This window comes from Python bivittatus, unplaced genomic scaffold (genome assembly GCF_059951505.1).
Source record: "Python bivittatus isolate LINGU-HERP-01145 unplaced genomic scaffold, Pbiv_v1 ctg000120_np1212, whole genome shotgun sequence".
Taxonomy (NCBI): Eukaryota; Metazoa; Chordata; class Lepidosauria; order Squamata; family Pythonidae; genus Python; species Python bivittatus.
This window is the reverse complement of record NW_028277037.1, coordinates 5,082,501-5,107,802: the sequence shown is the minus strand read 5'-3', so window position 1 is coordinate 5,107,802 and position 25,302 is coordinate 5,082,501.

Here is a 25,302-nt window from a genome sequence, read left to right as displayed (position 1 = left end):
AGATAAGAAGGATGCTGGGAGCTCTGAAAAAAACCTTAGGAGGACTGTAGGATCTGCCATATTTTCGAGTATTTGAAGTGTTGCATATCGCAATACCTGGAGTTAAACACTAGTTGCTATATTTTTCTCCAGTCTACATCAATCCGGGAATAATCCAGTATCATGGCAATCCCATGATTCCAGAAAAGAATTGCTGGTTAGGGAAAGGGGTTCATATGGTAGGAGATTTTAAAAAGAAGAAGAAGAACCACTCCCATCACAACAAGCAACATGCTAAGTATTATCTTGACTACATGCATCTTTAGGGTTTCAAAGCAATTTTTCCATTAAATAGAGTATTAAAAGGAGGAGAATCAAGTTCACGTTGAAACATCACGGATATAACAATTACCTTTTCTTGCTTGTTCCAGCTTGCTTTTCTCTGCTTGTGCATTCTCACCTTCACCCTGACATAAAACTGTTATTTTTCATGGGTAACGGAAAAATTTCCAGAGACCTTTCTCTTATCTATTTGACCTCAAGTCCTTTTGTTGCATCTTTATGCCTCTACTAAGAACTAGATGATGGTGAAAATGCTCCTTCATGAAACCATAAAAGTTTGAGGTACAAACCTTGATATTTCTAATATTCTATTCTAATACGCCCCATATGAAAAAAGACCCTTCTTCCCTTTCTTATCCTTTCATTTAAGCATGAGCATCTCCCCCAAAACTTTGAGGGTGCAAAGCTCCATCCTAAGCCACCCCATCACAAGTTCAAGTGGACAGCATGGAAGGAGCATATTCTTTTGCATTTTAGGATTGTGGAACATTAGTTAACCACATAACTGCTGGTCCAAGCTAAATGATGCCTTTATCATCTATCTTCCATTGCTGCAACAACCCTGCATATTAATCCATATTAAAAGTGGCATTTCTGGTTCTCCTTTTAGCCCCCACTAATTGTCCCGGAATAACCAGGTAAAAGTTAAGTCTCCCTCAACTTAGATTCCTGGTGACTTCAAGAACCCGGTCTTGACTTTTCTTAAAAAACATCCCACTTACTTTTTACACCGAGTCTATTAAAGACTTGAAAAACACACAAGCATTAGGACACCAGGAACAGAGTGTTTTACATTCCTAGGTTTCAAAGTATATAATACCACTGAGTTATATTTTATTTGTGCTTGCAGTGAAATATTGACATTTTATTCCGTAAAAGGCCAAGGTTTTCCATTGTGCTTTGTTGTATCTATAAATGGCAGTCTCTGAGGTCTGACTAAATAAACTTTAGAAGGCTTGTATATCTGTTGCCCTCCCTTCTGAGCTCTCGTTCCATTCCATCAAGGAAGAAATCTTTTGGACTCGCAATGTCATCTTATAAAACACTGCTTGGATGATGGGTAAATATTGGGACTTTGTCATGCACAGTTAGAGAGATGACATTCCTTGTGTGACCTGTGCCATTGCAGGAGACAGCAAGCTGATATGATAATTTTAGTCTGGAGGCCTCAAAGACAGATCTCCAACCTAAGGCAAGGAACATTTTCTCACAAAGAAGTATGAAGCAGCTGACATGAAATGGCTACCTTTGGGCTGGCGGACTTTAGTTGAATTCTAACGACAGCCATGCAGAATTTGAGGATGACAGAAGTTTCAGGAGGAAGATCTCACTCACACACACACACACACACATACACACTGGTTTTCCTTTCACCTGTAGTTCTCTAACTATTTACAGTGGTTTCTTTTCCTTATTTCCAGCCTTTGTACCACTTCCTTTTAAATGCAGCATTATATCCCAAATAATCTTGAACTAGAAGGGCTATATAGAGTTTCTGATGATGATGCATCGTACAACCAATCAGATATGTTACTGACTAATGATGGCATGAAGCCAGATCAGAGTGAAGGCAGGACTTCTTGCCCTCCCTCTGAATAGGTAAACAAATTTTATCCTGTTTTGTATCCTTCTAGATAATTGCCAAAACAAATCATATTTTTGCAATATGAACCTCCTGTTTTATTTCTGTGTTAATCATTTTGTATTGATTTATCACAGTTAGGTATCTGATAAAATCTTCCCAATTAGTCTATATTTATATAGTTTAAATAAGTTTTATTTAATACCAAGTGGTCCATCTGAGCAGGCTTTGATGTTACTCCTTATCTCCATTCCTTTTCTCCTCATCAGGGATCCATCCCACCGGACAGTTGGTGGCCATGGTTCTCTGGATGCATTGGGTGGGGAGAAGTCAAGTTCAGCAGCAGGCTTCTCCAGTAGTTGTTGCCCGTCTTCCTCTTAAACACAAGTTCTCTAAAGTCCACCAAACCTTTGATGCAAAATCTGAATAGACTCAGGATAAGATTAGGCTTAAACCAAATCCAGTTCAACACACTTACATTGAAAGGTTGCAAAACATTGCTTGTAATACAATGTGCCATTTTCATTTGCTCCTAGGAAATAAATGACTGACTCTACCTTGGCCAAAATGAAATCTGCTGCCAACCAGAGACTGCTGTTTAAGTAAGCTTTAGAAAAAAAGCAAAAAACATCCAAGATAGTCATGGCCAAGCGCTGAATGGCATTTGACCAAAGTAATAGAAACACTTGCAGGAAATTGAATTGGTAAAAGAAAAGGTTCAATGACTTGACAGCTTGACATTACCAATACATCAAGGGCTTGGCAAGAATAAAGGTTTTTGCCTTTTCTAATGTGTCATATTACCTAGCTATAGTACCTGTGCTATAGTAATCACAGACTAGATATCAGGCAATTGTGCTGTGTTGCATCAGGGAACTAGTTTGCATCCCTTGTTGGACCCCCAAGCAAATTGCCCTGTTGATCCAGCTTTGCTGCACTTGACTGGCATCACAGGCATAGTGTTGCGGGTTTCAAATAGTCAGTGTGGAGTGGCATAGGTGGAAAATATTGGGCTAATTGATAAAGCCCAGTTTTGAATCAATACCAGTCAGTTTCTTTCTCTATAGCCTGCCTAATATGGTTGTTATGAAGATAAATTGCAAGTGCTAGTAGTAGACTTTCAAAGGCCATGCAGTTGATGGTAGTGGTGATAATGAGGCTGCAAGGAGCCAACTTCCTAACTTGTCTGAAAGTTGTCTGGCTTGTTGGCAGCTACCTAAAACTAGATGTCATCCTTTTCAAGCACAATTCTCACAGAGTTTTCTTTAGCAAGATTTATTGAGTTGGAGGGAATGGAGTTATGTGCATTCCAGCAACTGAACTATTTTCACTTTAGAATCAATATAACTTTATATACATTAGGCAAAGACTTTCTGATTTTTTTTTTCCTAATGGACTTCCCATGTTCCAGTGAGGAGGCAGTTCTTTTCACCAATAATGAAGAAGATTGTTGCTGGCTATTAACATAGCAGTTTCATGAATCCACACTGGTTTTGGAAACAGCTCTTATAAAATTCATGATCTTAGTCCAAGAAATTGGCTTCCTCAAGCTATTTCAGTTTTCAGCTTGCTAAGTACCTCTTTATAAAGTATACTTATTGTACAAAAAGAAAATGTCTAAGGCTAACTAAACATCTGGTCTTGCTGCCCACACAATAAAATTAGCAATCATATAGTTCAGGTAAAGCAGTCATCGTTGTGCCTGCTTTTATAATCAGAGAAGTTCTTCCAGAAAATATATATATTTGAACAGCAAGGAAAGCTTTAGACTGTGACAGAAGATTGTTTCTTCCTTGGCTGCTTCATTCTGAAATACTTCAGCAACAAATAATGAAGGTTCCCGTTCAGCCATGTTCAAGGCCTAGCTCCACACCCATACCAATCAGGCTAAACAATCATCTGCCAATTATAAATAACTGTTAATTTGTCATTTCAGTTACCCACATTTGTAAGACAAGAGGACCAGAGCTGTCTTCCCAGGTAGGACTAATCAAACTTTGAGGGCATATATAAAGCTATGATCTTTTCTGTATCTGATATCTCAACAATTTCCGTCACCTTTAAGATCGAGGTATTTAAACTTAATATCATCTTATTCATTAGACACATGGGCATGCACACAGACACACACACACCCAACTGTTAGAACAGAAAGCAATTGTGGACTCTAATTCAGATTGTGTGTTTCAGTCTGGATCAATACTAGTTTCATCCCTCAAATCTTCTCCAGGTTCCTCTCTTTGTTCCTGAAAGTGGTCAACCAGTCTTTACATCCCCATGTTACAAACTATAGGTGTAGAATTTGATTGTATAACATATGGGGAGAGTTAGAGAGTCGCCACTGAGCCTCCTGTCCTTAGATGGATGCAGGAAGCCACAATGATATCACCAAAGGAGGCAGGGCTGATTTTTCATCCCATTTTTTGTGATTTTGCAGTGGGAATGGAAGAGGGAGACTGAATGGAACTAGCCACATATCAGTGGTACAATTTGGGGCCATGTGTCAGAGCTCCTGGCTAAGTCTCTTGGAGACTTCCTGCTCCCATTTTATCCTTAATTTTGAAAAAGAAAGGAAATGAAAATGGCAACACCAAAACTCAGATTTTTTGCCACTGAAGTTCAGCAGCGTGATTTTGGGACAATGGACTGCAGGGAGACTGAATGAGATTTGTGAGTCATAGGCAGCCCAACCATAATATAGAAGGTAGCTCCCTTCAGAATGAAGTGACGATGTGTGCTTCATTGGTGAATGTATAGCCCTACAAATCTTGTCCTTTCCCATGTTTAGGAATTACAGTATTGGAAATGGAAAGCGGAACATTGGAAAAGTATTGCATATACAGTATTTGGGGGGGGGGGTTGGAGTGGGTTTTGTGTTGGGATTTTTATTCTTGTAAGCTGCCCGGAGTTACCATGAGTGAGTTTGGCAGCCATATAAATTGTTTAGATAGATGATAGATAGATAGATAGATAGATAGATAGATAGATAGATAGATAGATAGATAGATAGATAGGACAGTCAGACAGACAGACAGACAGATAGGACAGACAGACAGGATGGACAGACAGACAGACAGGGTGGACAGACGGATAGATAGATAGATAGATAGATAGATAGATAGATAGATAGATAGATAGATAGATAGATAGATAGGACAGACAGACAGACAGTCAGACAGACAGACAGAGGACGGACGGACGGACAGACAGACAGGATGGACGGATAGATAGATAGATAGATAGATAGATAGATAGATAGATAGGACAGACAGGACAGATAGACAGACAGACAGGATGGACGGATAGATAGATAGATAGATAGATAGATAGATAGATAGATAGATAGGACAGACAGGACAGACAGACAGACAGACAGGATGGACGGATAGATAGATAGATAGATAGATAGATAGATAGATAGATAGATAGATAGATAGGACAGACAGGACAGACAGGACAGATAGACAGACAGACAGGATGGACGGATAGATAGATAGATAGATAGATAGATAGATAGATAGATAGAAAGAAAGAAAGAAAGAAAGAAAGAAAGAAAGAAAGAAAGAAAGAAAGAAAGAAAGAAAGAAAGAAACAGAGTTGTTTTTAAGATGATTCCCAAGATTTTTTGATCCAGATAGAAAGCTTTTGTTTTCTCAAGGATTACAGCAGATTTTGTCAAGAAAGAAAGACTTGGGACCTATTCAAAGAACAAAATGGCTACCTGCGTTTTTGAGAAGGCCACTGCTCAAAAATCAGGTCTGAATCATTCTACTCTTTTCCGAAGAAGCAGCCTTTGCAGCAGAAATATATTGGTCATGCCAGAGGTAATTAAATTTCACATTTCACACCATCCATACATTTCTAATGGCATTAATTTAAAGCAGATCAATAGAAGGAGAAGAAACTTGCTTATAGCACTTTAGAAGTTGCTCTTTAAAGTATGACAAATGTCCTTTCCATCCACACCGTCCACCTCAAGTTAGACATGAAAGAGCTTGGCTCAGCACTTTTTGTTGCTCTTTGAATGCTAAAAATTCTGAAAATAGAATTTAAGCAACAAAGGAAAGGTGAACCCATTCATTCTCCTGCCAACAACTTATTCAGAGCCTGTGCCTAGCATCTCATAGGTGAGGGGAAGTTAGGAAGAAGTAGTTGGGGCTTATGAAATGTCCCTCAAGGAATGCAAGAGCAGATGCTTGGTGGAGAGTGGAGCAGGCAAATCCAGAATAAATACCAGTGGCATCCAGGGTAAATGCTGTGTCCAAATGCTGCCCCAAGACCTCTACCCACAGATACCTTTGGTGAACACTATAGAAGCATCTGGGAACTTTTTCAATGATATACCTCCTCTGTCTTAAATATTTGCTATTGATTGTTCAGCCTTGGAAATACTTTTCTTGACCCTGGGCAAATATAAGGATGTTTAGGAAGTTTTCTACTTCTATTAAAGCTCATTTTGCTGTTCTCTGTTCTTGCCCTGGAGGTTTTTTCCCTTCCAGATTTGCTTCAAAATGGTTGCTTAGGCAACATTTTTCTTGTGATTTGAAGCCAAGGTTTGATCAACCTTTTCTCTTCTGTGGAAAGTAAGTTTCATTATGAGTTCAGGGTTTTAACATCAGGGCATCTAACTCTGGTGAGAAGCAAATTACATCTACAGATCAGCTGGATGGACAAGTCTATTTGAAACTTTTCTTCCTTCTCTAAGGCACTGACCCCACCAAGGCTATGAAATATTCTTCTCTCTGAATACAACAGCAGGATTAACAAGGACCTCAAAACAATGGCTTTCCATGTGTTGATTCTCAATCAATTATATCAGCCAATAGTGCTTTGATTGTGTGGGACATTTAATTCTTAATTTATTCCAGAAAAGCAAACACTCAAAAATCCAGCCTCCTTAATTACAAGAATTGCCCATAAACTCTGCACCCAATCAAGGATGTGGCTTAAAGCAAAATGTGGGATACTGCAGTAATGCTATTATCCTACTGAATCATTTTTATGAAGATATGATAAAACCATAAAGCAGACGACCAACAAGAAGGCAGTTAACAAAGCAAAACAGCTCTTTGCGTACTTAGCACAACAGTTTTATGAGTGTAATACCCTGAAATTGCAATTGTAATAAGGAATCTAATATATGTCAACCATACCAAGGCAAAACACACAGTCATCTCTAGTTCTTTGTGTTATGCTATTATCAGGTACATTTTATGATCCATTCTGCAACCCTGTTGGAAAAGCATCCATCATGGAGAAAGGCTGAAATCTAGAGAATTTGACTTTAGATCATAAAAAGGTAGATGAAACATTTTGTTCTGAAGAAAAGAAGGCAAGTCAAAACTTGGCACAACAGAGTCCCATTCTGACAGATAATCGTTATATGGTTTTGAAAATCAGTGAATTTTCAGCCTAGCTTCTTGAAGTCACATTCATTAGACATCCTAAACCAAGTTGCAAGAGCTGCACATGTGACACAGGAGGATTTTTTGTGGTTCTCCCACTAGAATGCCATCACGTCTGTTGATACAAGTTGCTCAGGGTCCATGTTAAACTGCATGCTATAACTTTGGGCTGCAAATAAAACTTTCTTCTCTAACATACATCTGTGATGGGTTCACCCCAATGACCCCTATGTTACTAGTCACAGCATCCTCAACACATGAGAACAAAGAAACTGGAAGCTTCCTGAACATTCTTACCATGGTTTTGGAATAGAAAGTCATCTCAAAAAGTTCTGTAATACCATAGACTTGCTTGAACGAATCAAGATGTGATGGTCATGGAGAGATTCAGATGAAACGGTCCACAACACTGGAGTACCTTTCAGTTCAGCAAACTGCAGTTTAGGGTCTAGGGGCTAAACCCAGAACTTTGAGGTTAATTAAAAAGGAAGAAGTCATAATTCAGGAGAAATACAACTGCTTTGCACTTTGAAGGTCACCATTGTAAGCCTGACACTTACAAGGAGAGCTGGGAAAGATTTCTCTTACAGCCTTATCAAGCTCCTAGACCAAGATAAAAGGATACATGGTTTGACTGTATAAAGATGTTTCTTGTGCTCCCAGTCCTAACAGTCAGAGAAACAAGACTATCTAGAGGAGCTCCATTGTGGTGGGCCTTTTTGAGGACTTTCTCAATTTTGGAAGAGCCAGGGTGTCTGCAGGGAGTAGTGCAAAAAAGTCAAGGTAGCAGGCACACCCATATTACAACCCACCCATTTTTACATGTAGGTAAAAATAGGTGGATCTTTGATCATATGGGTGTGGCTACCATCTTAACTTTTTTGAACCCCTCCCTGTAGACACCCCTGGGAAGAACTTTTCCTACAACACAGATGACTGGAGAGTATCTTCCCTAATTTGGATTCCTGCACTGAGCAGAAGTTTGGATTCAATGGGCCTCCATGCCCCCTTCCAACCTGTGATTCCATGAAATCAGTGGGTCAGTTTGACCCAAAGTGATAACAGGTCAAACAAAACACAAAGGAATCTAGGAAAATCAAGAATACTCAATTAATTTCTGATATGAATGTATCAGGGATTTTTTCCCCTCAAAGGCATTACCAATGCATGCTTTTTGTTCAAGTACTGTATGAAAGAGGTTCAGGATTTTTTCCCCCTCAAAACAAAGAAGGAACCATATGATAAAGGATTATAAAAATTATCATATATATTAATCTGATGCCATTCTACAGTCTTCTGCCAGGTTCATAAGCTGGTTAGGTAACGGTTCTTTCTTCCCACTGAAAATGAGAAATCTTTTCGGCTTCAGTGACTGTGAAGCTCTCGTTGGTGAGACGTTCGGTCGAATTTGGATTATTCTCACACTTCATCTTGCAACCTGATATATTCTTGAGGGATAGAGCTGGAACAACAGCAGCCACCAAGAAAAGTACAGCTGCTATATGTGACAGTTGCTGCAGCCATCTGATCCATTTAAGTTCAAAGCAACTCTTCATTCTCCCTAGATAACCCCAGCAAAATAAAGAAAATAAATCCTTATTCACCAAAGACCCAACAAAATCAAACAAGAACCCGCCATTCCCAATAGGAAGGGAGTTTTATTGTTATAAATGATATTGAGGTGTCACCCGGAAGGTATTTTCTCAGAAGAGAATCTGTTGTCTCGGGACAACATTTAGAGTGAATCCAGATGTTCAGGAGATACATAAAGTGTCCCATGAAAGAAGGGAAGTAGGAATTGCATATTTAAATATCCTTGCAACAACAGAAGTTTCATGTCAGTGGAAACTAGGCTGTGAATGCTGGACTTGAATTGTTATGCTAGATTTTCATTTGCAGAGAGGATTAAGCCAATCACTGAACCAGCTTTCTTAAGGAGGTCTTATACAGGGTATAGAAATAGGAAGTCCTTCATCCCAGACCTTCTGATTAGCTCCAGCCCTTAAGGGGAGAGGGGATTCCTGCTCTGCTAGTTTCAAATGTTCTTCCTTTCTTCTTTAGTTTGCCCATGTCTCTCTTGCCACCCCCAAAATGGGGCTTTATATTTATTTCTGAGCCAGCTCTCTCTCTGCCCCCTTTCAAACTACCTTTCCTTCCATTCTCTTCCCCAATATTTAGCTTTGTTGCCTATCAAATTTCATATTTCAATCTTCAGAACTTTAATCCTGCACCCAACTTTCCTTCAGTGGCCTGGATTGCACTTGAGAAAACATAGCTTAACCCAGTGCTTCTCAAACTTGGCAACTTTAAGATGTGTAAGACTGGCTGGGGAATTCTGGGAATTGAAGTCCACACATCTTAAAGTTGCCAAGTTTGAGAAGCACTGGTAACCTTCTCACCAGCCACTTAATACCAGAAGAAAATCACATGTAGACAACTTGTCACAGAGTTGTCAAAGCAATCCATCAGCATCAATGGGTTATTAAGAAGTTCCTCTGCAGAATGATGCTGGATTTTTATATAACAAATTGACTGAGGGAAAGTTTTCAGCAGTGTTCTCTTCACATGTAGACATCCCAGCATTTGCATCAGGATAAAGTGTTCTGGAGAAGCTGCTGCATGATCCATATTTTATGTGCTGTATAGATTAGTCACAAGCGAGCAGCCTCAGGATGTGCTCCTATGCTGAGTTAATAACAGCTATACCAGCAAGATCATGCCAACTTTTTAAAATATGTGTTGCTAGGCAAAGAGCAAGCATAAAATACGAGGATGCCCTCAAGACAAACTTGAGTCCTGGGAACTGCATCCATGGAGTGTTCTTGACAATGATACAGTTTGCCATAGCCTTTTTCTGGGGTACTTCTGCAACTTCCCAGACTGATCAGCAGACCTAGAATTTCCAGATACTAACCATCTTGGTTAGTAGTGACTAACCAAGGCTGGTTCTCCTGAGTGTATGAACTCATCCAAGACCAGCCAGGAGGGTGGGTCACAACAAGCATCCCTATAGGGTCACAACAAGCATCCATTAGTTCTAAAAATCATTCAGATCATCATACATCATTCCCTGGACCTTATGCCAGTATAAACTTACAATGTACTGAGCCAAGCCACATCTACTGAACTCATGGTAGATACAGATGAAACAATCCACCTTTTTACTGCTCTGCTTAATGTGATTAATGTAATTAGTTTGCATTTTATACTCTGTATCAAATTCTACCAAGAGAGTCAACACTTTTCCTATCTTTGTTTACAATATATTCCTTAGGCACATTTCAAAACCCAGGTTTTTAATAGGGCGGTTTACAATGTAAAAGAATAACATTCAGTATCAAACTCAAAATGCAGCTTAAGTTTAAATAAACTTCACCTAATGCCATTTAAATAGTTCATAGGCAACAGACATCATGCAATCTTTTCAATCAAATGGCAGGAAAAGTAACAGAAATGGATCCACTTAGATATTTCTCAGGAAAGGAGTTTGTAATGTAAGCTGTCACCAAAGGACCTTGTCTTTGGTCTTTGTCAGCCTTTGACAAGAAGCTAATAAGCTATTTAGTATTGGACTGTGTGTTGGTCCTTCTGTCACATATATTTAGAACGCACTATGAGTTTGTTCGTTTTTTTCCATCAAGGCTGTTGGGGAAAAAAAAGGTTTTTCACAAAAAAGAAATATTGTGCACCAATATTCTGTCCTCAGAAGTCATATTGTATATTGGAAGAAAAGACTGCAAATTTTCCCAACAGAATTATAGCAATCTTCTTTTATTTCCTAGAAGGGCTTGCATGTCACATCAGTCATTTGACTCTAAGCAGCTTACAAGCTGCAGCATAAAAACAGAGAGTAATGCAGTGTTTTTTTTTAAAGAAATATAACTAACAATAAAATACAATCATCAGTTTTAATTATGATCATAAAACCTTAGCACTAAATACAGGTAGTCCTCGACTTACAACCACAACTGGGACTGGAACATCCATCGCTAAGCGATGCAGTTGTAAAGTGAGTTGCACCTGATTTTATGACTTTTTTCACCACGGTTGTTAAGCAAATCATGCAATCGTTAAGTGAATCCAGCCCCCCCCCATTGACTTTGCTTGTCGGAAGCCCCTTGGGAAGGTCACAAATGGCAATCACTTGACCCCAGGACACTGCAACCATCGTAAATACATCCTGTTGCCAAGCACCTGAATTTTGATCACATGACCATGAGGTTATTGTGATGGTCATAAGTGCGAGGACCAGCCATAAGTCACTTTTTTCAGCTCTGACATAAATTCAAACAGTCATTAAATGAATGGTCGTAAGTTGAGCGCTACCTATACCAAATATCATAACCACAGAAATTAATCAGGAATCTCCATCCTCTCTCACTTTGGTTCCCAAATGTACATTGGGGAAAAAACATGTTTTAAAAAACTCCCTAAATATGGAAAGTGAGTGTATGCCTCTTATATCTGACGTTAGGGCATCTCCAAGCATTGTCAAAGATGGCAGAAGCCCCTTTGTTAGTGCATGCAATGTTAATGTGTGTATAAAAGGGGCAGTAGTTGGATCACAATGCCACACCTGCTATTTTGCCTGTTTTGACATACACACACCCATAGACATTGTGGGAGGGCATTCCATAGAAGAGGAGATCCTGCAGAAAATGATGACCTCCAAGTTCCCCTCTTGTCACTCCTCACAAGGAATGAGGACGCCACAGGCCTGCCCTGAGTGGGCAAATTCTACTTGGAGTAAGCAGTCTCAGAAGTAACCAGGACCACCACCAACTTTGAATAAAGCCCTAACTTACAGTATGCTGCTGGAATTCTTCTGCTCAGCATTCTTAGGCTTGTAATGAAAATGATTACTTAGAAATTAAACAAGACAAAGCAGGTTAAGAAGCAGGTCATCAGGAAGGCTCACTAACAAATCAGTTTCCCTCCTTTTTTGTTTATCTTTATAATCAGCCATTTGAACTCTTGGATGGTAATGTATTATTCAAGGGAGAACAGATGACCCCCCAAAGAATAAATGTGACTTCCATTCTCCATGTAATTTAGCCAACAAGAATAAGCAAAAGGTGGAAAAATTCCACCTTTTAGTAATTATACTGAAGTACCAGAGAAGTATCACTGCAAAGATTCAAAATTCATGAAAACCAGCAAACCCTCTCAAGATTCTCAGTTGCAATGAACATTGAAGGAGAGCAGTCATTTCAGAGGTGAATGTAGCAGCTTCTTACTAGAGGTAGCTTTTCCTGCAATTGTCAGATGATGAATTGGTCTTGTGAAAGATCCTGAACTCAAATTGCAATGACGGAAGCTGCCATATGATTATGTCTCTACAACTAATGCCATTTCTGTTCATGATTGCTGTCGTCCTTAGAGTTTTCCTCTCATTGCTTAGGATAGTGAGTCCTAAGATGTGCGGACAATATTAGTGGGATACAGACAGTGCCTTTCATGATGAATATCAAACCTGATAATGCAGTTCATCAAAGCCAGCTTCTGAAGTAAACCAGACTTGTTCCAAAAGTCTTGAGCTAAGAGAGAGAGGGAATCAAGTAATTTCACTGCAGCATTCTCCTGAAATCATAGAGAGCTCTAAAAATGATACATCCTCAATAGGATGCCCTCTCCAGAGAGTAGAAGAGCAAGAAAAATGTGTTCCACTGATATTTTGTGGCCAGAATAAACCCTGAAAAGATGTTCTGCAATTTAAAAGTCTAAGTAACAAATATCTTGAGAATGCTTCTGTATTCTTAAGGATAGGTTAGTGGTAGGTAGGTATATTTTCCCACATATCCTGACCCTTCAGAAGTGTTCAGGATGGGAGAAAGAGAAGGAGAAGTTATTCCAATTCCTATAGTGCATAGCATATAAATATTTTGGTTTCATCACCATGCCATTCACACTAGACAATAATTTTTTGGGCACAGCTAAAACAAAACCCAAAGCAAAATTTAACCTTTGAAAGGGGGTATTTCTTTCTCCCATACACCTTTTGGAATTAATTTTCTTCTCCTTCTGGATGAATCTGTGAGCAAAACATTTCACTGGCCAAATCTGGGCCTAGAGACTGCCAATTGGTTGATACTGCCTGTTCCCAATCTTCAACAAATGCATTCATAATCTCCCTGGAATATATAAACCAACTGCTGATTTTGGGGGAACCTAGAAGGTAGAGTGAAGCTGTAGGTTAATTTACGTTTATCGGCTCCATTATTTGTGTCTTTTGCTTAGACCTCATGGCATATGTTGAAAAGGGAGGGAGGAGTCTAATCTCAGGCAGTTAATACTTGGAGAGAGAAAGAGCAATGAACATTGTCTCATTTGCTTCCAGCAGGGTTTAAATTAGATTCCAGATGGAAAGCTCTGATTTTCACTTTACAAGCCTGCTAGCAATAATCTAGGTCAGATGAGACGAATCCAACAAATCAATATTTAAAATATATTATGCTTAATTTTGTAGGTATTACTCAAGATGAGGAAGGACCTAGAAATCATGAGCCAGCCAAGCCAAGGTCTTCACATAAATATGCAAATATTTCCTTCCTATATTGTCTCATTCCAATTTTGCTTTCTGCGAGAGCAAAAAGGCTAAGTGATTATCATTATTCATGCAGTTTTCAGCTTTAGAAAATTCATAGAAACAGAGGAGGCAAAGTAAAAGTAATTTCAGTTACAGATATCAGAGCCACACTTTTCTTCCTGCAAAAGTGAACTTTAGTTCTAAAAGAAGTGGATAGATATTCTGAGTTAGATATTTTGCACACAGTTCTTAATATAATCTAATATGCTATTTCATACAAAAGATCCAGACTGATTCTCTCTTGGAGCAATTGTGTTAAAATCAGTGGAACTGAAGCCACTCTTTTTGAACTTAAATCCTACTGATTTCTGTGGGTTAACTCTAAAGGCTCACAACACATCTGTGATACGTGCTCCTAAGAGTTTAAAATAAATGTTGAGGACACAGTTGAAGGTAGTTATTAAGTTATACCAAAGGCAGTGAAATTTAATTACTTATAGCATTTAAACTACAGAATAACCTGTTGATGACACTAAATAGGAGGTGTCTAGTAATCAAAATAAGAATGAATATGCCCTAGGAAATGTAAAAGCAATGTACTTTTGTACGTTGTTTTTGTTGTACAATGTATAATGTACATTATTAAGTCCTCCATAATTCTTCCATACAATGTAAGCCAAAAAGTAGTCTTCTTCTGAGATAAAAGAAACTGAGTTACTAGTAGCAAGAGAAGTCATTCATTCTCTTGAAGCCAAAAGTAAGATGAGAACAAATTATAGTCAACTGAACTCTTACAGTGGGCTAAATCAACAAGAGAGAACCAGAATGTGTAAACCTGAGGAAAGCAGCGTGAAGGCTCAAGAAGAGACACATTTAATAATAATTCCTTCCTCATTATATTAACAGATCTTTATTAATAACTTAATGCTTCACATGCTAGAAGGGTAAAGCTTAAATCTGTTGTAGTGTCTGATTTACATACATTCCATTCAGGAAAAAGAAGCTGAATTATTCTTTTTCTTATTAAATATTTTAGGAGTACAGTGGTACCTCTAGTTACGAACGCCCCTCCTTACGAATTTTTCGAGATACGACCAGCTCCGGCCCCAAAAATTTACCTCGACTTGTGAACTCTGTCTCGAGTTACGAACCGGATCCATGGCCATTTTCCCTGCTGCCACACGGTCGTGGCTTCCTGTGGGCGAGAACGCGGTAGCAAGGAGACATTCGGTGAGGCTTGTGGTGTGTTTTGTGGCGTTTGGAAGGTTTTTGGTGTGCTTGTCAGCATGACTCCAAAGAAAATGCAAAGCAGGCTGGCAACTGACTTTAGACAGGTTTTTCCCCAGAACTGAGCCTGCAGCTAAGAGGCAAAGAAGAGAGGAAACCCCTGAAGGAGATCTCCCCAATGTCCCTTTGGAGGGGGACTCTCCCTCCAAACAATAACTGCCTCCCCACCCCATTCTCCCTCTTCATACTGTGCTGAACTGTACTTTTTTTCATGTTTTTGAGGTTTAAAAATAAAATGCATATGTTTCAGAACTGTTTAGCCATATTTACATTGAACCTTATGGGGGAAATTTACCTCGGGGTGCGACCAAATTCGGAGGGCAGATTAGCCGTATTTACATTGAACCTTATGGGGAAATTTGCCTCGTGGTGCGACCAAATTCGGAGGGCGGAACGGATTAAACGTATTTACACTGAACCTTATGGGAAACTTTACCTTGACTTGAGACCAACTCGAGTTGCAACCAGAGTCACAGAACGGATTAAGTTCATAACTAGAGGTACCACTGTACTTGGAAAATTATCTGGAATGAAGGACACTCCTGATGAACTCCAATATTGTATAGAAGACTTCATCTTCTCAAGTTTCATGAATTCTCCTGAAGATTTGCCCACAGAAAAGAGAGAGAGGGAGGGAGAGATGATAGATAGATAATGTTATATGTTACAAACTGTGTTGTTTTCCTGGATGTTTATGTTATAGAACAGGTCTATTTCTAGGAGAATAAAAATGGAGGCTAGCTACGAACATTATCCTGTTCTGCTTAAGAGGAAGATTTAATTTTTATTTCTTCAAGGGGCTTCTTTAGTTCTGTGTACCAAATGGATGCTTTTACCAGTATTGCTCTGAAAAGGTGCACATTCTTTGAAAGTTTCCCTCAAAGAACTAGAAGCTCTCTTTCACACCTCCTGTGTCCAGCAGTTTCCTAAGAAAAATAATTTGCAAGAGAAAATGACACCGCTCTGATCTTTTTAATTAAAATGTGCAATGCATCAGTGGGTGACCAAAAGCAAACACCACACTCATCAGCTTTATAGCACAACCGTAAGCAATCCATAGACTGAAACATCAGACCTTCTGTTCCAAGCATCAATTAAAGCAGCAGGGTCTTAGAAAGCTAGATTTAGTGCACTGAGAGCCTAAAGAAAATTTTCTCCTTCCCCTTTGTCGCATGACACTGCTGTCTGATCTAAAACCACTGAAATTAATGGAAAGCAAGGGAAACAAGAAATATATTTCTATTTCTTCATAAAGTGCTTTTTGTTCCACAAGAGCTTTGACAGGTCTACGTTCCAATGAGTTTGTTACCAAACAGAGTCTTCTGAGCTGAACAGAGTTTGCCCCGAGATCTTCAGGATTCAGCGCTACCCGTTGCATCACACTGCTTCCAACAATAGCATTCCATTCCACTCAAACATCTGATATATCTTTCCAGACAACCTCCAGCCATGAGAAGTGGAAGCCAATCCATCATCTCTTAAATAGCTAGTTGCTGCTGGGCACTGAAATGTGGCAAAGTTTTGACAATCCCATCAATGGTTGTGGAATCCTGATGAACTTCACGGGAACATCCTAGCAAATTGTTGCAATGGAGACTCCAATTGTTTTAGTGTGGGTTTGGGTTTTGAACTTGAAGAACATAGTTGAACTGAATACTCTGTTATGGCCAAAGGCCAGCAACTTAACAACTACAAACATTAAAAGGATCCAAACATTACACAATGAATAATCAAGCCTATATTAACATAATAAAAAGATAATAGCATCAAAACAGTGGGGGACGTTGCTACAACTGTTGAGATGGCTGGATTACCAATTTTGCCCTCTATTACTGTGCAAAATTTTGCTAACCTTATATGCTGTAGCTGGCTGCCTGTTGGCAAGTACCAAGGTAGCATGAATTCATCTGGGTGGCCCACATACTTTGCTAATAGGAGCATAATACGTTTACTGCATAGATCCATATAAAATGTGCAGTACAGAAAGGCACATCTGACTTTTCAACCAACCTGAGCCACAAGGACAGATGCACTCCACAAAGGGGGTCCTATTCAGTCTGCTTTCCAGAAGAGCAGACGGAAGGATATGAAACTTGAGAAAAAGTCCTCCAGTGGTTCGACCAGAGTGGTGAGATAATTGACTGGCTGAAGGCTCTAATTTATAGTAAGGCTCCAGGTCCAATGTTGCTAGGGTTTAGTTTCAAGTCACTTTGCCATTCCACATCAGGAGACTCACCATCTAAGCAAGCTTGACTGTATCTGATGGACACAGCAAAACTCTGGAGATAAGCTGTAGGCCCACAATTTATCCAGTAGGGTTAATGCCCAATGAAATGGAATTTGTCAGAGATTATTAAAAGACCCAGGGCCATTGCACCTAAGTTAAACTTTAACCAAAGATTAAAAATTGCCAGATATCAAGTCACAGCTCAGTGACCAAGAGCATGGATTGAATGCAGAATCCCCAAATTCAACCCTAGCATTTCCAAAGGCATTTTGCCTGAATTCCTGACATGTCATGAGCAGCTGGAACAGCTGGTCAACATAGCTACTCTTTGTCAAGAAATATAAACTCAACCAAAGGTACAATTATAAGAGTTTTTTGCTCATCCTCTAGCAATCTAGCAAATCAAAAGATGTATTTGATTTTTTTTTAATCTGTCTATACCAGTATTAACTTTCAACACATTCACTGCACCATATGGAAACTAAGAAAGTAGGGAAAATGGATTCTTAATGTGCAAATCTCTCTTTCTCTTTCTCTTTCTCTTTCTCTCTCTCTTTCACACACACACACACACACACACACACACACAACCTCCTTTGGAAAATTACAGCTTCTTTCATAGAAAAAAACCCTCATTTCCTTGAGATAGATGTTTGCATAGAATAAACTGTATGTAAACACATGGACAGTGCACTTTCATAATATGTTAGTAATGGTGTGCAAACAAGTGTGGAAGAAGTACACTACAGATTCTTCCCTGTCACATTGACCCCTCCTGCCAAAGGTTCTGCTTGAAACAAGTATACAGATGGGATTTCTTTTTGATATATTTGCTCATTGGAAAACACTAGGCCTATACAACTCAAATGCAATCAGGGATGTCAGGAGCGGATCCAAAAAGGCAAGATGGGGGTCATGGCTGGGTGATCGAAGCCCATTTCTTCTTTATGTACATTAAAAAGGGGTGGAGATTCAGTCATGTGGTTACAGCTGCCCTTCTTTGCTCTTCTTTATTCCTTGTGGAGGCCTCTGACTACCATCTGCTTCAGCAGCATGTTCTACTCTGTGGAGCCATCATTATTCCTCAAACAAGGCAGTTCAGGATGCATTACCTTGTCTCCCAAAATTGAAACAAATCCTTGGCTTATTTGACTCCATAACAGGACTTTCTGCTGGTCTGTTCCTGTTGTACAGACTGAAGCTTCATTTGAACTTCTAAGAAGCTTAAATGCTCCTCTAAAGCAGGGGTTGTCAAACTTTTTCAGGCAGCAGAATTTATGAATTAAAAAAGAAAATTTCCCACAACTCCTGATCAAGAAGCAAAGCTGTAGTGATAGAAAATGGGCTGAACTGAAATGACTTTTTTTTTTTTTGCCCCTGTAGTCTCTCAGAACCCCATCGAGCTCTCAGTTTCAAAAACCCTGCTGTACAGTTCTTCACAGCCCTAAATAGTACATCATCAAAATTAAATGCAAGCTAGAGTTTGCAAGGGGGACCCCCGCCCATCAGTTTCTGAAACTGGACCAAAAGTGTAACATGCAAGAGAGGGTGCTCCATTAACTTGAATTGAATTGCAACACCTATTGAGATCAGAAAACAAGTTCTCCTTCTGTACAGATACCAATAACAGAGCAGTCCATAACTGCTCTCGTTGAGTCATAATATTTTTAACTCGTCTTCCTGATTTGAAGTTTAGACAGTAAGGAAAAGCCGCAGGTAGATGGGAACATTATCCCAGTAGGAGAGAAACACAGGGGAGAACAGTTTTGAGTTGCTGTTGTTGTTTCTCAGAAGAAAGTATTTTCATTGAAGGCTAAAGATGGCATTGCAGCTGCCTGGAAATCTTTGATTTAAACCCAGCTACAAGCAGAGTGTGCAGTCACAAAGCTCCGCCCCTCTGATCTCCAATACTTACCCTTAAGCAATAATTTATGGGATTGCAGACATGTCCTATAATCTCAACTATAAGATTAAATGAGTAGCCTACTGCATTTATTTGGACAGCCTCTGGTTTATGGAAGAACTGATGACCCCAAATGTTAGCTTCTTTCATATAATATTGGAAAAGCAAGTTACTGGCTTCATGGAAGAGAAGAACCTAGGAGAGATGTAAAGATAGAGGATGGAGAAAATTGCCACCCCGTGTTCTGCACATAAGGAATAGTGTTTACCAGAGTATTTTTGGCCTCTGTTCCTAAAAGCACTTAATCTGTCATTAGTCCCATATTGCTCTTTAAAAATAGAAATCCTCTCTCTTTCTTTCGTCCTACCAAGGACTATGCAAGAAATGTTTGCTGGCCTTATGGCCATAATAAAGATTTGATGTAACTATGTAAGACAAGGTAAAGATGCCTTCAGGTTGAACACAGCTCCTGTGATATAGATAAATCTCTGTAGTTTTCTTGTCAACTGCCTGGGAGTAAGTGGTTTGTCATTGCATTTTTCTGGAGCATTTTCTCAACTTTCCACTCTAATGTATAGCCTGGGATTCCCTGGAAGTCTCCCATCCAAATATTAACCAGGCCTGAGACTACTTAGCTTCTCAACCCCAGTCAGTAAGGTTTTGCTATCTGCGGATAATTATGCAAGAGTGAAAATTCAGATCTAGGGAACTTTGGTGCGAAACTCTGTTTATCAGAGGTATACAGAATACTCTGAATTTGGTTGTGAGGGTTTTTTATGATGGTTCAGACTGATCTGGATGTTTGGTGTGTGTTTTATGTATGACATGCTGGGCCTTTCCAAGTCTTTCAACATGTTTTACAGCAATGAAATAAAATATTGTATCATTCAACACTGAACAATTTTAAACATAGTTAAAATGTAGCCATCAAAAAAGAATAGTTCAGGACAAGTCCCCATCAAGTCAGCCTTGAAAAGCAACTTATTTCTTTCCAAAAGCCAAAGATAGACAACACTGGTACTATGGTCAATGTTTGTTTCAGGTTTCAAAAGCCTTACTGTATAAAGCTACCTGCTAAATATGAAATCTGTGATTTAGTTATGACTGAATATCCTGGTACAAACTATCCATTATACACAGCAGAAAGAAAGATACTTCTAAACTTTCTGATGTTAGTAGCTCTAGACAAGTAATTAAGGCAACCATTTTTACCTGGCTCTATTTTGTGGCCAAAACATTGTACTGATGTTTGGAACATCTTACAATTTGAAAGGGCCAGTTATAATCCATAAAGTCTTTTGAAGCTTTTTTCAGAAGATATTCTTCCTGTTCGTCCTTGATGGCTGAAAAAGGAAAATTACATCATCTAGAATGGCAACTAATCTGTTAAATGGATTACATCCATTATTTGCTAAAATTTTAAAATTTCCATAGCCACAGGGACTGGTAAGAGATGACTTTTGACAATCTCCAGCAATCTTTTCAGATTCCAAATATTTCTTCTTATTTATTTCTCCATCAGTGATTTCTCTATTCCTCTGTCATTACAAGTCTGGAACTGTTCTGAAATGATTGCACACTTTTAGTCAAGGTCCTTTTCTTTCCACATAATTTCTTCTAAAAGGTTTGTGACCAAATCATGCAACTAATGTAAATACCCTGAATGAGGTTTCTTTTAGTATGCTCCTGAGTCCCTTGATACTTAACATTTAACTCAGAGACTGAGTTTGCCACTTGGCCTGGGGTGGGGAGGGAGGTCACCAAGTGTGGGGATGGCTAGCCCCTTAGAGGCTTATCATCTGCAGCTCTGGTAACCATCAGCCTCTTGGACTTTTTCTTGTTTGGTAACTGTTTTGTACAGTTTTTATGTTTTATATATTTATTGTTTTAATGGATTTTGTGAGCTGCCCAGAGTACCCCATTAGGGAGAGATGGGCAGAGATAAATTTAATAAATAAATAAATAAACTGGGATGTTGCAATACACAGTTTATAATATCTTCAGAAGCTTTCTGACCTGCTCTTAAATCTACAGGCAATGCAGATGGAAGCAAACTCTCTACAACTTTTCTCCTTTTTACAATATCAGCAATGTTGCTACCAACATTGTTCATCAACAGGATAATTCATTTTCCCAGTTGGTATATGAGTAGCTACAGAAAAAGCATTGAGTTGAACTTTTAGAGCTGCCATAAAAACCATATTAGCTTGCTTGCAAAACATTGGTTATTAACTGATGTTGCAATTTGGGGGAAAGGTTTATAGCAGTGAGTAAGTCTCAGCAGGGGTATCACAAGGCTGACCTTGTCTGGGTATGGAAGCTAAGCAGGATCAGACCTAGTTAGTTAGCACTTGGATCATAAGGAAGCACCAGAAATATAAACCAGGCTGAGAAGTCAGAACATCTTGGGAGAAGATAATGTTAAAACCACAGAACATAGCAATCTATCAAATATAAAGTTCATCACTCCAATATCAAAATTAACCAAAAGTCCTGCTTTGCTTTCAATTCCATGGCCTGTCAAATGCTTCTTTGGTTCTCCTGGATGTATATCATAGGATAGTGACCATCAGTAAATCCTAGTTCATTTTTAAGTCAGAGGCCTTCTTTAAGGTGATAAAAACCAACACTACTCATACATCTTCCCAGCAGAAATATATCAATAGTGTATTACTTGAATAGTGGCTCCTCCTTTACAGAGACGTCCAGGAGTCACTACATGACTGGTTTTGTCCTACTTGGGACTCAACAGACATAGGTAGCCAGATGATATTCTATGGGGTTCAAACCCTCTACCAGGAATTAAACACACAGATCTTTGCACTTGAGATGACTGTATACAATCTACCGGCTTTAGCAGCTATCCAGGTCCAGGTGCTCAATGATGTTCCAGGTATTGCTGTATAGAATCTATCAGCATAATATATACAGTCCCACTTCCCTTACACATTCAAAGCAGAGATATAAGGGTGTTACATTATATCATCCCCCTGTGTACGAGGTTTTACATGACTTCCACATGAATTCTCTGTTTTTACACAACACAACTTAGAATATCATAGAATAATATCTGGCTACTTACATTTGATGAGTCCCAAATAGGATGAAGACAGTCACATAGCACCTCCTGACAGACGGTGTAACTGAAAGCACCACACAGAATATGCACTGCATAAAAATAGAGAATTTCCCCTTGCCCAAGAAGGGTGTGTGTGGAAGCTATGTAAAACCCCATTCCCCCAATAATGCAACATCTGTATCTCCCTGCTCTGAGAGTTTAAGGGAAAGTGGACTGTATCAACCTTCTGATTCCAAGGTGGACTGTATCAACCTTACACAGATAAACCAAGCAACTCATAGCAACTACCAGAGCAGATTATAAAATGAGAATAAAGTTTTCCCATGGCAAAAATGTGAGCTAGTTTTAAACTATAGGAAGCAAAATCCATCTTAGATTTTCCTTGGTTTTGATTTGACTGATGTATTTAATTTCAACACATTGGAATATAAAACTGATGCAAATCCACCCATTCAATCTGACCTTCTGCATATCTATTTCAACACTGAGGCAAGTTGAGAAAAAAATACTCAATGTTTGGGTATGCAATGCACATAAAAAACCAGGTAGAGCTTTGGTTGCACCATCATGGCTGCCAGCTTGATTTTCTGGGACCATATCCTGAAAACACCTCTGGATGGAGGCATGTGTATGGAATAATGTGCAGCAAATGGATTGGATTCCCTGCTTGCCCCATCAAAAAGAAAAATACTTTAATTTATTAATTAATTTATTTATAAATCAAATTTATATCACTGCCTAACTCCACCACAAGGAGGGACTCTGGGCGGTTTACAACCAAACCGTTAAAACCAATAAAAACATAAATAGTACAGCATAAATACAATGATTAAATATGAAAAAATCCAAGCAATGGTGGTATTGTTGCATTGTTGCAGCCTGAGACCAGATAATATTGGTCAGGTAGGACTAGGGAACCAGCCATCCCCAAAACTGACCATCCCCATCCCCATCCCCATCCCCACCCCATGCATAATAACAAAACCAGGTCTTCAGTTTTTTTCTGAAGTCTAAGAGGGAGGGGGCCAACCTCACTTCTGGGGGAAGAGTGGCTCTGATGCAGAGCCAAAAAACTCAAGTGGGGGGTCTTGTTCCTAACTGGTTAGGATAAGAACATAAGAATATATGCAGTGCCCTGCCGGATCAGACCTCTGGCCCATCTAGTCCAGCAGTCTGTTCTCACAGTGGCCAGCCAACTGCACAAGGAAGCCCGCTAGTCTCCTAGCAGATGGCCTTCAGACACAGTCAGGCTGTCATCAAGGCTAATAGACATCAAAAATCAATCACCCATTCCTGTCTTTCCATTATGGTAGGGTGTCCCATTCTCATGCTGAGGCCAGCAGGAAGGGTGGATCGGCCCTTTGAATTAGGCTGACAATCTATATGACAAAGCTAAGTTATCAGAGTTAGGTTCCTGAAAATTTTGCACTCCTATTTTTTGGAATCTGAGCTTAAACAGGTGCTGGATAGCTATATACACTCTGGATGAATTGAACTCGTTCAGAGGCCTGATAGACAACTTTCTTTCAAAAACTTCACAATTGCAAAATTAGTTCAGAGCCAATATTTTTCATGTATTGTATTTTTGAAAATCTGTATCAAGAAATGCAAATAAAATAACAAGAGAAACATTGAACCCCATTGAAAAATACAAAGATAATTAAGCCTGCTGTTGTCAATTTTCTAGGGAAGAACGTTACTGATCTCTAGAGATAGCTCTGGCGGTTGTTTTTCTTCACCTGAGAAAAATTGCTCAGAAAATAACCCCTATCTATTTCTTTGCATATTTACGGTTCAGTTGTTTGCTCTCAACAATTCAAAGGGGGTGTTGCAATTACAATTCAAGTATAAACACAAAGTGTTCTCTACTTGTTCTGATCTGCTAAATGAAGTTGCCCTTAACTTTACCACACAGATTGTTGCATTCCGTCAAATGACATTCACCTCAGTATTCTTAAATCAGAGCAATCTTGAACTTTGGTGCAGTTATTGCGGTAAATATTGTTCCATGAGCTTTGCAAAATTCTTGACCCCTCTCACCTTCCCCAAGTGAAAAGGCTCAGGGAAGGACTTTTTAAAACATCTTTTCAAGGTCTGTTTTTCCACCAATGTGATATAGCAAATGATTAATGGCTTTGCTACCAACGCTGCAGTGGCTATCAAAACAAGCCAGATCAGAAGAGCCATTTTAATGTGACATTGGTAGTACGTGGGAAGATGATTGACAACTTGCTTCATTTTTAATTATGACAGATTGCCATGCAATAGAGATCAGATTTTGGGGACCAAACACAACCCTTGGCTATAACCTGCTCATGAAGAGGATAGACCAGCTTTCCCCAACCTAGTGATGTCCAATGTGTTGAGCTTCAGTTTCATAATCCCCAAACACTTTTAGCAGATTCATGGAAGGCAGGTATATCATTTGTCTCTCTTTACTGAACAACAACCATCCAGGGGTGTCCAAAGGGTATGGTAAAAAAAAGGCAAGATGGTGGCCATGATGGTGTGATTGAAGCTCCAGGTGTTTTTCATGTGCATCTGGACAACTGTACACCACTAAATGGATTGAACACTGAGGAAACCCAGACGCCATTGTCCTAGATGAGGAGAATATTTCTCTGATGCCACATTCTGGTTCCTACCGATAGCCATCGATTCTGCAGCTGTGTTGCAATATTGCCAAATATTGTGGATTATTAATTAATGCCTTAAAGTTTTATGTCTACTTGGACTAGGTATGAGAAATCACTCATACTGTTGGAAAGAGATTTCCTCTCGGGATCGTTCTGTGGCTGAAATTTCAGACCAATATTTACAACCACCACCATCACTAACTTCCAGACAAAGGAGATAGAACTAAGAACTTCCCAGAGATGGGAACAGCTGTACTGTTTGCTGAGTTAATCTCAGCTTCACAACACTGAAAGTGTAAATCAGGCTTTCTTGTCACTAAATTTACTAATCCAAGT